The following is a 17950-nucleotide window of genomic DNA, read 5'->3' as shown; positions in this document are numbered from 1 at the left end:
CTGAGTTAAGATGTGGTTTGGCTTAGCGTGTCACCTGTGAGTTAGCTCTTTGCAGAGAAACTGTGAGCTTTCACAAAGGCTTGATCACAGTAACTGTGCTTTCCTCTCCAGGAGCCTACACATTTGCCCATTCGTGCTAAGCCATGGTTTGGCTTTGAGCTATGTTCGAACAAGGGGCAAGTGAAACCCATTGATAGCAAGAGCAGGTCTGGACAATGTAATTGAAAGCTCTAACTGCAGGGAATTTAAAAAAAAATTGATTAGAAAAACTGAGGCATTTCTTTAGTTTTGGCTTACTATAATTCCTATCCAAATTTGTAATACTAGCTCCTTCTCCTTGACTAATACAATTCAGTAGAGCGCTGAAACTGACCAATTCCAAAGCAGCTCTTCATCTGGGCAATTCCTTTCCAAAGGACTGTGAGAGAAATAGAGCTGCAATGCCTCTTTTTTTCTTTTCCATTGCACATTGTGTTGACAACTGCACATCCTTTAACATGCTGAAGTTAGTTTATTTATTAATGTGCAATTCTTTTAAAAGTGATGTTGCATGCCTTTGGTAGGAGGCGCCACTCAGCAGCCAACAAGCCACTTTCTGCAATAACTGCAGCTTCCAGACCAATCTTAAGGGCAGCCTCACACAGAGCACATTACAGCAGTCTAATCTTGAGGTTATGTCCAGGAATGGCCCTACCTGCCACACTAGCAGAAGCACAGAAAGTGTTCTTTAAACTATGGTAGCCGCTTCTGTCTCTTTCAGCAAAGATGGTTCCAGGAACACCAATTCTTCCAGATTCCTGGACCTGGAAACCACGCAGCCACTCACAATACCTCAGTTTTTCCTGGATTCAGCCTCACCACGTTATCTCTCATCCAGCCCACCACCAACTCAGGACTTGCACTGCACCGATGTAACAGAGCAATGCAGCTAATTTAAAACAAGCTTCTCAAACTGATTTCAAAGCTACACTGGCTATTTTGGGGTTGTAGGATACAGAAGAGGACAGAGTTTGTCATCCTGGGACAGTCTCACCAAAATAATGCTGTTGCAACAGCCATGAAATCTTCTCTGGGATGCTGTTGGAATTCCATCTTTCAGAAGTCTGCAAGATCAGTCAGACTGTAGTCCATCACCAAATATTAGAACCCCAAATGACAGTCCTTCAGTGCCATCTGCAACTCTCTGAAAAGCTGTCTACCCTTAATATCTGCCAATGTGTGCTTTTGTGTCACAGCTTTGGGTATTAATGGCACTGATTCCTGTACCCTTTTAGTGACATAATCAATCTTCAGCTCAGTCCCATAGGGTGTTATTGATATGACAGTCTTATATAAGTGTTGTCAGAGAATATGGGAAAGGTTTTCCCCACAGAATTGTGTAGGGCAGTAGGCCTCTTAGAGGCACCTGCGCCACCTAGAATGGTTTTAGATTTGCATGGCACAAAGCCTGCTTTTTTGACAGATCTTTGAAAGAGGGTAATATGGAGAAGTTTTTTGGGTTGTTTCTTTTTTGCATTTTGATATGTACAGCACAAAAGCTTTTCCCCACGGTAGCACCCCATGCATGAGTGGTAGCATTTAGAAGTATTTTGTCAAGCATGTCAGCCAAACACATGCAGTTTCCCCTGTAATCTGGAGTAAAGCCACAGGGTGGAACTTTCCAGGGACCTTTATTGGGAGATGTAGCATCTGAGCTTTTCCTTTGAAAGGTCAAATATTGCTGGGAGTTCCAATATAAATGTAATGAATGAAGTTAGGCTAACTTGGTATAAGACAACTTCATATGTTTAAAAGATTCAAAAGCCTAAATAAAGAAGGGTGGTTTCTCTATATGGTGCCTTCCATCCCTTCGCTATAGACTGCAGATACACCCAGATAGGATTCTTTCTCAGAACTTCCTTTCTCTTACAAGCTCACAGTTCATGAAAGCAAATATTTTCGAGATGTTGGATTAATTGCTTTTTTAGGTAGGGTGTTTATTATAATATGATTTTTTAATTTAAAAATATTCTGAGGTGTTATATGAATTTTTTAATCCATCTATAGATTTCAGGTGAAGTCTTGAATTCAAGCCATTGGTGATATTGGTGACAGGTGATTACATGACAAGGCAAGGGTATGGGCTGTTGTAAAAGAGTCACAGGGCTATGCCACTCATCTGTGCCCAGCATGGAAACCAGACTGGACTCTGTGCCCAGCACAGAGAGCTGCTGGATGAGGGTCAAAACTCTTCTCCTAGTCCCCTGCAGACTAGTAAAATATTTTGTAGGCTAGTAACTTTTGTAGACCCATTTTGAAGACAGGCTTAGACCTCTTTGCCCGTGCGTGTCTCTATCCCACCCCTGTGTAGTCAGTGTGTGCAAAGCCCAATAACCAAGTTGTAGAAAGAAAGTGATGTGTGCCTGAAGAGCTTCAATGCAAAGTTTTCATGAATAGTTTGAGTTGTCTTTTAATGGAAACACTGACTCGCTCCATCTTGACTGATGATGCCAAGTATTCTACTTTTTGTTCCATGTGTGGACTGTTAACTGAACAGTGTTCACTGAATTCTCCTTCAGAAAAGAGCACTCCAAGAACACATTTGTAGCATTTCAAATACTAAAACATATTCTCAATTTTAATTCATCTCAGTTCTTCCTATCTAACTCTGCAACAAGTTCGCTCTCTACCAACACTGATATTTTCATCAAAATGTTATAAGTGGCACAAAGACTTCTCTGTGGAAATGCAAATAAAGCACTTTTCAGGTGTCCTAGTTCTTGATGGCACTAGAGATCAGCAGCTGCTTTAAGGACCTTCCTCCTGTGTTTCTATGGCAACTCCATATGCATTTAAAAATAAATAAATTCAGCTTCATAGCGAAACAATTGAAATCTGAATCAAATGCAGGTCTGATCCTAGTAGTAATAGTAAAATGCATTTTCTTCCCCTCTTTCACAGCCCCCATTCAGCCTCCCTTCAAAGCTTGTCTCCGTTCAGAAGCAGCATTTGTCATCAGAGAAGCCCCCTCCCCTTTCCACATTTATTTCCATGGTAACCCTTTTAAGGCATTCTGCAGCCTGAAAACTACTTTTGCTCTTTCATCATGCAAGCTGGCATTGTGAAGGGCTCAGTGTATTCCTCCAGCTCCTGAATGAATATCAGAAAAAGCAGCATTTTGGATGGACTGTTTGTTTTTGAAAAGGGGGACCCTAATGAAGGAACCGAGAAGCAACCTTCCTATGACCTAGTTGTCAGCACATTGCTTGCTATGGAAAAGCAATCTTCGTTAACTGATTAATTGATTAACTTTGTGGGTAGGTGTTATTGGAATGATCGTTCTGTGAAATCAACAGGGCAATTCCCTGAATCCAGTTCAAGGAAAAAATGGGCAGATGGCTGGATGTGCTATGCTGGTGAATTGCGGGTAAGCTCTCATGCTGCGATCAACTGCAAATCTCATTTTTCTTGTATACTCTTTAATGTATATCCAAGATTTGTTTAGAAAATGGTGTCGTAATAGGTTCTCATGTTACAAATTTGTCTTTTAATGCAAGATACATTTAGTTGTGTTTGTCATCTCAGATTTTGTGTGCACAAAATGACATTTGGTGCTATACATCTTTTTGCTGCTCTTCCTGCTTTAATGACCTGGGTTGACTTTATTATTATTTTTAAAAAGGTCATCTAGAAATTACGAATATTTTCTCCAAACACTTTTAACATTTTTATTAAATGCAAAAAATGCAAAGGGTGAAATTCATACAATTTCATATGTTGAATTTTCATCATATTTAAAATACATTTTATTTCCTGTTAGTCTATCTGCATCACAAAGTGATGTGTCAGCAGTCTTATTTAAAAAATATATATACCTTTGTTTGTTTGAAAGCATGAACTGACACTAACTGGTTCCCTGATGGGTGTTTTATACCTGTTTTATCTGTTAATAGTATTTCATTTTGTGAAACTGGGACAATGTGTGGTCGACTTGCGTTACGGCAATAAAAACCTACGTTAAAAATGTGAAGTACATAATGATCACCATGACAACATGGTTTCCATTTCACGTTTTCTTACTATGCTGTGGAAACCTTTACACATGCCTTTTTAAACAGATGAAAGTAATGGCAATGCGTAATGTGAGAACACTATTCTGTCCTTGGCATAATGCTTACAAACTCATTATTGAATATTAAGCTGTATCGTTCTCTACAAATCTTCATGTAATCTACCCAGTTCATTCATTTCCCCTCCTTTGTATATTCGAATTGTTCTATTATTACAACTGCACATTTTATCGGGAAACAAAATCACGTCAGCATTCGCAAACAGAGCTATTCCTGATTTTGTATATGCTGAGAATGATGGTGGTGTCTCTATTGAGATGAATAAACACACGTAAAATAACTTCATTAGAAAGGGATCCTGCCAACATGAGCGCAGATGCTGAAATGCTATGCTTGGGCAGCCTTCCTCAAAATACTCCTGTTAGTTTCTGTGGTTTGCCTTCTGGATCCCTGTGCTCAAAGTATCAGATCCCTCCAGAGGTGGTTCCACTGCCCCCGATGGTTCTACTCTGTATCCTTGAAGCTTGACCTTTCCTTCTCTGCATTCCCTGTTTCCATTCAGCATGGCTTCCTGCAATGGAATTAGAGCATTCTTTTAGAATGTGCTTTTGTGTCTATAAATATGTGTATTGGTTGTTTTTTTTATTATTATGAACGAATTCAACCGTACACATTTGCTCTATTTCAAAAAACCATTTGGCGTAGAGACAAAAAAGAAGAAGTTATATGTGCTAATAAAGGCAAATTGATAGGTTAGGCATCCCTGATAGCCTAACATATCTCTGGACTTCTGAGAACAGCACAGGATTTCTGGGGACAGCTTAAGAGAAAGTTATAATAACAGCTGCATGATTGAGCCATTAAGAATATAAAGCGTGAGGTTTGATTGTTTTGCACCAGAGATGCTATGGCATCATAGACAGATGGCTTCGATGACTATTTAAAATTGGGGTGTCAGAAATGCTTCTAGATGTGCCATTCTTCTGGAGAAGTCTTACAGCTTAGTTTAATTCCCTAGAGGAGTAAAATTTAAAAAAATGCTGCATCTGCAACTGAATTTGTTGTTATGGAAGTGACAGTGAGTTTATTACCATACTTTCCTATTAGGAGGGAGGACATACAAATTGCAGAGACAGAATTTTGATCAGGGGTCAGCAAACTTTTTCAGCAGGGGGCCGGTCCACTGTCCCTCAGACCTTGTGGGGGGAGAACGAAATCCTATGCCCCACAAATAACCAAGAGATGCATTTTAAATAAAAAGACACATTCTACTCATGTAAAAATGCCGATTCCCAGACTGTCTGCGGGCAGGATTTAGAAGGCGATTGGGCCAGATCCGGCCTCTGGGCCTCAGTTTGCCCAACCATGGTTTTGACCCTCAGCAGCAACTAATCTTCCTTGCTGGTTCCTAGCATAACATTAAAAGTTTCTACATTTTTTTTAAAAAAAATAATGCTAGGGATTTCTTAAACACCAAAACAGAGCCCCAATTTCCACCCCATAATCAGAATGGAATTCTGTTCACATAATCAAGCATTTCTGACTCTCCCTTCCCTTTGCAGACCTTTACACTCCTTGGAAATTCATTTCTGAGGGTTGGGAGACCCTCTGTAGAAGAATGATATGTAGTTGGGCAAACTGCCAAAAATTGGGAAACCCCTTGCTTGAATTAAAGCGCCTTCTGCTCATACAATAACACATTTTGGCTCAAAGTTCAAAATAAAAAAGGTAAAGGTAAAGGACCCCTTACAGTTAAGTCCAGTCACAAACGACTCTGGGGTTGCAGCGCCCATCTTGCCTAACTGGCCGAGGGAGCCAACGTTTTATCCACTGACAGTTTTTCCAGGTCATGTGGCCAGCATGACTAAGCCGCTTCTGGAGAACCAGAGCAGCGCACGGAAACGCCATTTACCTTCCCACCGGAGCGGTACCTATTTATTTACTTGCACTTTGACGTGCTTTCGAACTGCTAGGTTGGCAGGAGCTGGGACCGAGCAATGGGAGCTCACCCCGTCGCAGGGATTCGAACCGCTGACCTTCCAATCGGCAAGCCCTAGGCTCAATGGTTTAGACCACAGTGCCACCCGCATCCCCAGCAAGTTCAAAATACGTAGGTGCTAAAACTAATGAATTGGTTATAAGTGCTTAGGCATGAATTCAGCTGGTGTTGCCTTTGCACAAATATATGACTGTTAGATTGCTATCAGAGCAATCAATCACATAAACACCCATGTTCCTAAGCAAAGCTCATTCATACAAACATTTCTGGTCAAGTTTGTACTGCTCAGATTGCACACAAGAGATTCTACCAATACTTTTATGTAGTGCTTCGACAGTACTTCAACATAATCCAGACCTCCAGCTTTGACTTATTGATGGAAGATCCAGTATAAGTTTGAATTACTGATGGAGCAGCAGCATAAAGTTGACTCTTCATTACTTGCTGCCCCTTTAGTGCTTAGTGTTGCTACCTAATTGTGACTCTATATTTCAAGACCCAGGGAACTACATATGTAGTGTATGCTAGAATGGCACTATTTCTTACTTCAGATTTGGCTATGGCACATTTGCTAAAAGCTCCTTCAACTGTGTGGAAAGCTGAGAAACCTCATCTGTAATTGCTTGAATATCTCAATAATTTGAGAAGAGATTTCTCAGGCCTATTCCCAATGAATTGTTTTTAATACTAGAAATGCAATGTGCTTGCACAAATCCTCAGGTTATACAGAATCTAGATGACTTTTTCTAACTTACTATATTTATTGCAGAGGTAGCAAAGCATCTTTCTCAGCTAGTGCTTTGTTTGTAAATCATACCTTCCCATACTTGGACAGCAAGCAAAGTAGACATGCTTTCCTGCTAGTTAGAAAACACTTTAGCTGCATATGTGGATGGAGTTGAAGCTTTGATCCTCATTAGTGCAGTGGTTTGCAATGAGATTCTGTGTCAAGTAATCAGTAGAAATGTCAGAGAATTCATTTTAAAGACAGACATCGACTAAATAATGGTCAATAATGGATTCAGATCCTTTTCTTGACAGTGACCCCCTGTTTAGGGAAGCTTTTAATGTTTAATAGATTATTGTATTTTAATATTCTGTTGGAAGCCGTCCAGAGTGGCAGGGGAAACCCAGCCAGATGCGCGGGGTATAAATTATTATTATTATTATTATTAGTGATTATGTTTCTCCAGCACCATTTCTCTTCCCCTCACCAAACCAATCAAGGATCTTAGAAATGAGCAAGAGGACATCACATTGCTATAGTAGCAAATCCTGTTTAGCTATATACTGTTATTACTGAGCGCATATGAAACTGCATTGCCCCCATTGTAAAGGAGAAAAATATTTTCCTGAATGGCTGAACCAAATTGTTCAACATATTCCATTGCCAAGAGGGGCTATGAACCCACCATTGCAGTGTACCACAGGAAGACTGAGAGTGGTGCTCATTTGCCTTCTTCCTTCCATCTCCCGCAGCAAGCACTTTGACCTCACCTCTGTCTGGGTGTCCAGAGGGTGAAAACATCTCCCATTGTATGGGGAAAGGAAAGGAAAGGAGGAAGGCAAGACATCTCGCCATTACTGAGGCAACTGGGCGTGCTTCATTTCCCATGCTGCCCTGTAAGGAGGGGGGTTAATTGTCTTTTACAGTGGTCAAAGTCATGGGAGTATCATGCAGTTGCTTCAGCTAGAAGGTGGGCCATTTTTTGCAGGGTGAGAGAGAGCTTTGCTGAACATCCATGTGAACATCAGTTTTGGCTCAGGTCAGCTATTTCGGTAAACCCAACATGTTCAGATTTTACAGGAGCTATCTAGGAAGGCTTTCTAGTAAACTACAGCTCTTGGTGTGTCTTGCAAGAGCTACTTTTGAATCTGTGAATTATTTAGGCTATGTGTGTTTATCTGAATTACATAGCACAGACGTGCCATTCTCTGCTCGCCTTGGAAAGATGCCTTTGTTAGATTGATGCTTCGCTGATGTTGGAGGCAAATATTGCTCAGTTGCTATTTACATGATGTTGTTTTGCTGCCGCCTTTGTTATATTAGATTTGTTAGAGCTGTTTTAGTTGTTTTGAATCTGTTCGTTGTTTTGTTGTTGGAGCGCTGACAGTCTTGGGCATATGTACTCTATTCTCTGCTGACTTGTTTCTTGTCTGCATTGGCACCATCATAGTGGTGGTGGGGCTTGCACATCCCTTTGTTGAAGAACTAGATGAATAGGACAAGATATTTGTACCATCCTTTTAGCACAGAAAACTCATCATTTAGATATACTCTCCACTCGATATATGTAGCAAGTGGAGCAGCCCTACATATTTCCCAGAAGAACGTGTAAGCAACTGAAAGATAACTGATGCACCCATATTTCCCTTTGCCTGGAATGGGCCTAGTGATGCCACATGAGGCCTTTTCATGTGTTCTGGCAGTGTGATTCATGATCAGTGGAGGAAGCATCTCTGCAGCAGTCCGCCTAGCAATGCACACATTTGCTTGCGTTTCTGCAGCCTGTCTACATGTCATGCTTGTTTCCACATAATTGGGAAAACTGTGTGTTTACATAGGTTTGCAGCTGTACAAAAGCATGAATGTGTGACGGTCCCATATTCTTCTTCATGTTACTTTGAACACATTGAGTACTACTGAACAACTGAAAAGGGGTGACAGTAATAATAATACTGTAAAACATTTTATACTTTCCCAAATCAATAATGGCAGGTCAGTTCACAATGAGACAATAAATCAAAGATTAAAATATATTAAAATACATCACAAAGTAGATTTGCCAGTTGTCACTTAGACTCAGAATTAACAGACCACAAATTCCAGATAGCTATTTTGCAGTTGAAAGAATGAAATGCAACAAAAATCTAGTGAGCAAAAATCACCTGATGATTTTGCTAATAGAGGGTCCCTCCCAATACTGAAATTTGGCTTGAATTTCAAGCAGCTTTTCTAGTTTGTAAACGTGCTTGTGGACACAAAAAGGCTTTCCATCCCTGTCTTATGGTATACTGTTAGCAAGCATAGTTAGCTCAAAATGTAAGCTAGCATTTTGAATCTGCAGCTAATCCCTAAACTTTTGTGTAAATCTGATCTAAAATGTCTTGGTGCTATGACACAAAATGTCTAGACATTGTAGTTCACTCCTCTTTTCAGTAACTTGTATACAGTAGTCTCTTTTGCGTGTAGAGGATTTGGCTCTTTCTCACCAACCTGAATGTAAGTAATTTCGTTTCTTTTCCATGCAGGTTGGATGAGTTCTCATTTGAAGGGGGGAAAAATCCTGACTGCCAAGGCTTTAGTTATGTGTGTTGGATTTACTTTACCTCCTTCTTAAATCTTGTCATTCTCTGCAGTGAGCTCATTAACTGTGGTCATAAGATGGTATGAGTCATGAACCATCACCTTGTAAAAGATGACACATGTGGCTTGGTTCTAGCTTGCTGTGTAATTTGTGGGCACTGCTTAACCAAGTTTATAATTTCTATAGGAACTTCAGTGGGTCCATAGGAACATCACAGTATCCAATGGCAATTTGGAGGGGTTTCGCATCAGTGCGAAGTGCTTAGCACCTAGTGCCTCCACCCCTCCCTGTGCTGATCCATGTGGGGGCGAGCCATTGAGGTGATGGTGGGTCACCAGTACCTTCTGTACCCTGAGAGGATTATAGGGGATGGTTTAACCCCTTCCATCCCCTTTTTTCAGCCTGTGCCTCTCTCTGATGTTGAGAGAGCCATCGCCATCACCATCACCATGGCACAGGACAGGAACCGGAAGCCCAGAGTTCCCTATTCTCAGACTGTATTGTTGTTATAGACTGTTTATTTTCTATAAGCCACTTGGAATGCACCTGTATTTGTGGAAAATAGACATAGAAAGCTGCCTTATATTGAGCTGGGATAGCTCAGTTGGCAGAGCATGGGCCTCGGCCCAGTATACCTGAAGGAGCGTCTCCACTCACTTTGTTAACCTGGACACTGAGGTCCAGCGCCAAGGGCCTTCTGGCGGTTCTCTCACTGTGAGAAGCAAAGTTACAGGGAACCAGGCAGAGGGCCTTCTCGGTAGTGGTGCCCGCCCTGAGGAACGCCCTCCAATCAGATGTCAAAGAAATAAACAACTATCTGACATTTAGAAAACATCTGAAGGTAGCCCTGTTTATGGAAGTTTTTAATGACTGATGTTTTAATGTATTTTTAATCTTTTGTTGGAAGCCACCCAGAGTGGCTGGGGAAACCCAGGCAGATGGGTGGGGTATAAATAAATAAATGAATAATAATAATTAGAGCCCCACGTTGGGCAAAAGATTCCTGTTTTAATAGGGGCCTTGACTAGATTACCATTGGTATCCCTTCTAATTCTGCAATTCTATGATTCTATGAATTATTGGCCTATCTAACTTCGTATTGTCTACACCAGGGGTTGTCAGCCTGGTCCCTACAGCCCACTAGTGGGTGTTTCAGGATTCTAGGTGGGTGGTAAGAGGTTCTACGGCACAAGATGAATCCTCCTTCCATCGAGCACTGGTTGGCGGTAAGGAAATTTTACCATCAAGAAAGATGCATCAGTGGGCGGTAGGTATAAAAAGGTTGACTACCTCTGGTCTACACTCATCCATGGTTTCAGACATGAGGCATTTCCCGCCCTGCTTGCAGATTTCAGAGATTGATCCTGGGATCTTCTACATGCTACATGCAAAAGAAATGGTGTACCACTGAGAGATTGCCCTTCCCCAAGTCTCTGGAGTATTGCTAATTGAGTATAACTTCATGGCTCTGGTTTTGCCTCATTATATTGAAATACATAGAGCTTTTATTGTTGCTTTCTTCCCCACATTTGGAAAAGCACAATAAGTGCAAATTAGGTAGTTTGGCATTAAAGAACAAACAGAATGAAATTCTCCATCATCTTTCTACTTCATGCATCTGATAAAGTAGGCATATGTTGGTACCACAATAAATCTGTTATTCTTTAAAGTGCCAAAAGGCTCCTAATAAATACATTTGGAATCAGATTGTCATCTAATATAAACTAACAGAACTTTGGACACTTTAGGTAAATGGTGGATTTGTTTTTAATTTGATCTCTTTTGAGTATTATTGTTTTTTGTTTTCATGTTTCCTTTTCCGGGCACACAAAGAGAAGCTGTTTGCCCCAGCTATGTTATCTTCAGGTCTTCTTTTGTTCTCACCCAGTTTACTCAGTGAATAGGAAATGTACTTGCTTTTTCTCTAAGTAATTTCTTTGTATTCATGGAATATTACCATGCCAGTGGTTTTCGTTTCAAGACGCATAATTAGTCTTTAGAGACAAAGTCAGATAGTTTCTGCCAAAGGATGTATGTTTTTCCTCTATATTCCAATCCAACTCCTTCCCTTTAGTAAACCCTTAGTCACAGCAGCCTTCCAAATATGGTGATGAATGTACAGTGTTGATATTAGAGGTACCTTGGATGCCTTTGTCCAATGATTATGTTTGATAGTTACATTGTACTTTGGTTTGATAGTTCTGGAGCTTTGATGCACCTTCATGCAAAAATCAACTGTCTAATTAACTGCAGACCTCATTTATTTTGAGCTGTTTTTGTGCTCTGGACAACATACTTAAAATCACAACAATGGATTTCTGCAGTCAGAAGTGTGGTATGTAAACTCAGTATGGAAGGCCAGAGCAGCTGCTAGATTTCTCAATGGCACAGATGATTATGAAGAGAAGAAATTTAGGCCTGAATAACAAAATACATTCATACTATGAGCAGATTATTCCTCCACATTAAAATGAAGACTGGGATCAGATTGCTTAGGTAGTAATAACATACAGAGAAACCATGTATCTTCAGGATATAAAATTATATGTTTATAATCACCACACTGGTCTGAGTAGGGGGAAGGTTTCAGGGGTGCAATTCTTAGCTGGGTTTAGTTTCCGTTGGAAGAAGGACACCAGTCACAGTCATCAAGCATTTTTCTTTGCCATTCCAAAATACACCTACAAAATCTCATCAGTTACAATCCCTTGCAAAGTTATATTTTTAATAAATGTAAGCATACTGACATTCTACTGCAGAGAGCAGAACAGTGTCCCCAAAGTTCCTGGAAATAAGTGTCCAAAAGCACAGTAGTTTTAATTGTTTCTTTTCATATACACACATAAATTGTATCAAGGTGTATGATGGGTTTTACTACTTGAAATACACAGTACTTGTTTCTGTTTTCTTGTTTAATGGGAACATTTTATTGATACATTCTAGTAAATTCTTCTCTCACTTAATCTTCGTGAGTCTGGGCATGCTTACAATCCATTCTGGAGGTCCGGTTGTAAACCAAAACAGATTGTAACCCAAGGCGCGCTTTCGCTAGTGGGGCCTCCAAAAAAGAAGAAGAAGAAGAAAAAAGGTTGTAATCCCCTAAAAATGGGTTGTAATCCCCAAAAAGGGACACACACTTCAGGGTTTGATGTGGTGGTAATCCGGTTGCAAACCAAGGTACCACTGTAAAGGTAAAGGTAAAGGGACCCCTGACCATTAGGTCCAGTCGTGGCCGACTCTGGGGTTGTGGCGCTCATCTCGCTTTATTGGCCGAGGTACAGCTTCCGGGTCATATGGCCAGCATGACTAAGCCGCTTCTGGTGAACCAGAGCAGCGCACGGAAATGCCGTTTACCTTCCCGCCGGAGCGGTACCTATTTATCTACTTGCACTTTGACGTGCTTTTGAACTGCTAGGTTGGCAGGAGCAGGGGCTGAGCAATGGGAGCTCACCCCGCCGCGGGGATTCGAACCACCGACCTTCTGATTGGCAAGTCCTAGGCTCTGTGGTTTAACCCACAGCGCCACCCGCGTCCCATAAGGTACCACTGTACTTTCCCTTTATACATCTTAAACTAGGTCAACTTTTTATCAGTAAGGATAATTTTGCTCTGTCAATAGTTGAGATTAAAACATTGGTGCTTTTATGAAAGGTATTATGATACTGATGCATGCCAAAAGACTTCTTGCTTGGTCTATAATTATCCTATCTCACTAAGCAACAGTGGTGCTTCTCTTGAGCCTCCTATTTTCTCTGTCTAGCTGATCTCGAAAGCTGAAGGTTTCCTTACAAAAATATTAGTTTTCTACTTTAGTGTATTGTGTAAGCCATGTTTTGTTTTAAAACAAATGGTTTTTAAACAGCATTTGCTTCTCCTTAACATGAAATAGCATCCTTTTATTTATTAAGCAAAGTTCTTCAGGGATACAAAGCGGGTTGATTTTTATCAGTCTTTGCTATGACAACTGCAGTTCATGTGTTTTTACAAAAGCTCAGTTCCTGTTAAATGCAAAGGTAGTGCATAGAGCAAAGCAGAAGTAGAAACGAGATGTCTCTTTGGGAGCGAGTGAAGTGAAAGTTCACAGTGGAGCATGCATTTTATATCTGGAAACAACTGAAGCGCACGTAAGTATTGCTTGCTGGTTTGCTTTCACCATTAAAGGTGCAACTACAGATTGTACTGGAATGCTTTTATTGACCACCCCTTCCTCCACCCCACAGTCTTCTTGATATCTGGGTGCTCACGGTGTACTTAGTAAGTGCTGCAAGTACTTGAAAACACCCTGACCTTCTCCCATATCGACCTGCCCATCTGTGGGGGAGGAGAGACCTGGTGGTGATTCAGTTTGCTAAGACTCTCTTTGTGACAACCCAAATCCCTTCTGTCTTGAGATATGGCTTTCACCTCCTCTTATGATTTTTAGGCAGTAGCTGAGGACATGCCTTTTTGTCAATGTGTCATTTCCTGGCTATGAAGAATATTTTAATACATGTGTTGCTTCAGTGATTATGGCGTCTGCCATGATGTTGCTTTGCAGTGAAGGGCAGACAAACACCTATTTGAAGTAAATCAATAATGGCACAATTATTGGAAGAAGCAATGACTGTTTAAAGTGGTTTGATAGTCTTTTCAATGTGTAGTGCAGATGGGGCCTCACTGAACTAAGTGGTTAACTTCTATTGCTTTATTAATTGACTGTTTATAGTTACCTTGTTTGAACTGGAATTGCTAAAAAAAAGAAGTTTTAATTTAAAAATCTCATCAGTCCTAAAGAGTTTCTTCATTTGGAAACAAATCCCTAAGATGATTTGGTTCCCATTGACAGATTCACTCTTGCTTCTTGTTTTCAGATGTGTGGTCTAAGTGTGAGTGTCCAAGTTAGCTGAATTAAAGAGCAACATCCCCAATAGGGGACATTTCAATAGCTCAGGCCAGGCTACATAGTGTTTGTAAGTGAGGAGTTACTTGCTATTGCGCGACATAGTTACATGTCTTCGATAAGGCCAGTTTGTCTTAACTGTGGCTGTTGGTTCCCTTGGCTAGATAGCATATATGAACCAGATAATATTGTTGAATAGGCTGATTAGATGGGATAGTACCTTATCAGCACAGGTGGCACCAAGCATTTAATTTCATTTCTGCCCGCCTCTTTCTCCAGGAAGCTCAAGATAGCATACATAGTTCTCCTGCTCCCCATTTTATCCTTACAACAGCCCTATGAGGCATCTTAGGCAGTGAGTGACTGGCCCAAGGTCACCCAGTGAGCTTCATGGCCAAGTGGGGATATGAACCCCGGTCTCGCAGGTCCACTGCACCACTCTGGCTCTCAGAGGGATCTTTACAAGGTAAAAAGAATGACAGCCCTCAGTTTTGACATGGAGGCAGCCATGTTTTCCCTAATACAGCTTCTTCTGAGAGCAACAGAATATCATCAGGTGCCGTCGCTCCCAGGAACTTGCTCAATTCCTTTCAATGCACACAGCAGCAAGGAGCCCAGCACATTAACCACACAAGGCTGTGAGCGACTGGGTGACTCCTGGAGCTTTGTAAAAGCAGTGAGGAATGGACAAAGGCAGTGCTGCAGCCCTCATACCACCTTGTAATGGTATCCACAGGACAAAAGCGGACTCATGATCCAGTCTAAATCATGATTTTCCTGGATTGAATAAGGCTTTGGAATAAGGTTCTGCAAATTCTTCCTCCATCCCTGGTTGCAATATTCAAAATATACATGTGTATATTTATGTACATGTTTAATTGTCTTATTTTTGAACTGATTTTCACTGTTTTTACTAGCATAATAGTAGGGCTATATTGCATATCCCTTTTGAACTCCTAATTCAGGACTAGAATTTAACAGCACCTACCCTATGGAATGTCCTCCCACCAGATGTCAAAGAGAACAACAACTCCCAGACTTTTAGAAGACATCTGAAGGCAGCCCTGTTTAGGGAAGCTTTTAATATTTGACGAACTACTGTATTTTAATATTTTGTTGGAAGCCGCCCAGAGTGGCTGGGGAAACCCAGCCAGATGGGTGGGGGTATAAATAATAAATTATTATTATTATTATTATGGCACTCAGTCTTGGCATGATGGATGAATTGCTATACAAATATTTATTAACTGATGTTATACTCCCAATACATTTCAGAATAATAGTGCATGAAGTCTTAAATATATGTTTTTAAACATTAATTTAACTAAAATGATTGTAAACTTGGATCCAATGACCTTTTGTGCTGAAATAAAATAAAAGAGAACACTTAAGCAAACAAGATGGTATTGGCATTTACTTCAGAGTAGAAATTGTCTTATTGAGATTTGAATAAAAACCTTACCAATCCTTCCAATAAACTTCATGATTGAAATACCAAAGCCATCAAAATGATTTAGCTTTGTGTTTGTCTAAAGTTCTGGTGGTGATCAAAGTGTATCATTGTCTTCACTGACTGATTCTTGCTATTTTAGCTGAATGATTTAAGTGAACTTGTGTCCCCACCCCACCCCCAAACAATTATTTGCCAAAAGGCCATAGGGCAGTTTGCAACATAGAACATGATAAACAATATATGAACATGATAAACAACGTATGCCAATACTTAATATAACAGCTGTACAATACAAAAAATTAAAACAGTACTGTAAATACAAGTCAAAATAATAAGCAATACATGATAAAAAATAATAGTAGATAATATATAATGCATAATGAAAACATACTAAGTAAGCAGTAATGTAAAATTATTTGCACCAGCACCCCAACAATAAACTCCACAAACCCAGTAAAATAACATGAATTACCAGTATTCCATGTTTTTCTCAGGTTCAGTCTAATACACATTTCTTAACAACAAACTCCTACAACTTAATAGAGGGGGAAATCAACAGCAGTATATGTGAAGTTCAGAAACATTGCAACAGATGCATATACAGTATTTCTCTTTGTACAAAACTAACTCTTAATCCCCTGCAGAAAAGGCAGGTTTTTCCAGCTCTCACATGGGAACTTTCCTCTCCTCTCCTAGTCTCTCTACATGAGAGACCTCTGCTTCCCTTCCCCGCAGGGGCCTTCCAGATTTGTCTGCCACTTTTAGGGTTTGTGCTATACTTGTCCCATAGGCAGCGCAGAAGAGAAGGGGCAATAATTTTGTTATTGTTGTGCTCCTGCTATTTGTCTCATGCATTTTAGCTTGTGAACCTGTGGACAGGATTAGGAATTTATATTTCTGTAATGCGCCTATATTCCTAGTGCAGTTAATATTAATATAATGTCACCATAACGGGTTTTTTTGGGGGGGGGGTAGTGGAAGAGTGTACCGTGTAGCTTGCTTGTATTGCATGATGTTGGGTTTTTCTTTTTTAAAAGCACTGCTTGTTTCTTGTTTTCACTTGTGACGTAGGTGGTGGCTTTTGATAAGGAAGTGGCTTTTTAATCATCAACTAGGAGTTCACTGAACCATGTTCTTTGCATTCTCTGAGAAAGATTGTTAGCTGATGTGGATTGATGAGGTCCATTTAAAACAACTGAGCTGTTAGCTTGCACCATCCCAGATAATGCCGCTTTTATCAGTTTGTGATATATGGATGCATTGCCAAAGCAAGTATTAGAAATAAATAATGCTTTTAAAAGTAGAAGGATGAAAGAATGATTTTACCTCTATTGAACCACTATTTCACAAACAACCTGTAATGATTCAGTCTTGAGAATAAGCAGTCCAGGGATGGTTGCTCCAACCCTTCCACTCAGCCTGCAGCTCTGCTGGGTGATCACACAGACCCAGTTCCAAGGCCCCTCTCTCCCCCACTCTTTCATCTGGCAAGTGCTGTGGCTGCACTCATGAAGCCAGGAGTGGACACACAGCTCCTTTGGTCTCCTCTCTTCCTCACTTCTAGCTGCATTTCAACCTGGATATGCAAGTGCAATTCTTTTTAGTCTTTGACTAACAAGTGTGTAATCCTTGAGAATGAGAGAGAGAGAGAGAGAGAGAGAGAGAGAGGCAGAGAGATAAATGATGCTAAGTAATGACCACTGTAACATCTAAGTCATGAATTCACATGGCGCATTGCAGTTACTTTTTTGTGAATGGGAACTTTGGCAAGTTGTGGTTTCAGAGTTCACAGAAGGGGGTGTGTGAACATCTATGTTTGTTTGTTTGTTTGTTTGTTTGTTTGTTTGTGTGACATTACACTGTTTGCATGAACCAGGGTATTAGTTTCATTGATACTTTAGTGGAGATTCCTACATTGCAGGGAATTGGACTAGATCACCTTTGGTGTGCCTTCCAACTCTATGATTCTGGTTTTTTTGTGGTCATTGGTTGACCACTTATCACTAGTATTGACTCTTTGAGATCAGCAGACAAACCACATAGAGCTGTAGTGTTATTTTCAACCTGGTCATTTTAAAGGGGCATATGGGTTTGTTTTCAGTTTTCTTGAAACAGAAGTAAAAATATGGATAACATTACTTTTTGAGTTGCTCATGAACATTGACTATACTGGGTTAAGGAAGAGGGCAGATCCTCAGAACTTCTGAAATGCAACACTGATGGCGCATATATTCATAATGGTGTTTTTCTTTTCCTTCTGGT

At 40.4% G+C, this 17950-nt stretch overlaps 1 protein-coding gene across 3 annotated transcripts in view; it reads left to right on the top strand.

The window, feature by feature from the left end:
• The window catches only part of FGD3 (FYVE, RhoGEF and PH domain containing 3), a 104251-nt gene that overhangs the window by 29270 nt on the left and 57031 nt on the right, over nucleotides 1–17950 (top strand). The window contains exon 1 of one of the 3 annotated variants that reach the window (XM_083489237.1): nucleotides 13365–13480. The exons of the other annotated variants lie outside the window; for them this stretch is intronic. The gene's annotated coding sequence lies outside the window, so the exon portion shown is untranslated. Of the gene's footprint in view, nucleotides 1–13364; nucleotides 13481–17950 lie in introns of those variants that run through there. 3 annotated transcript variants of the gene reach the window in all.

The sequence above is a fragment of the Podarcis liolepis genome (assembly GCF_965112155.1).
Source record: "Podarcis liolepis genome assembly, chromosome: 2".
Lineage (NCBI taxonomy): Eukaryota > Metazoa > Chordata > Lepidosauria > Squamata > Lacertidae > Podarcis > Podarcis liolepis.
This window is presented reverse-complemented; position numbering and strand designations above follow the sequence as displayed.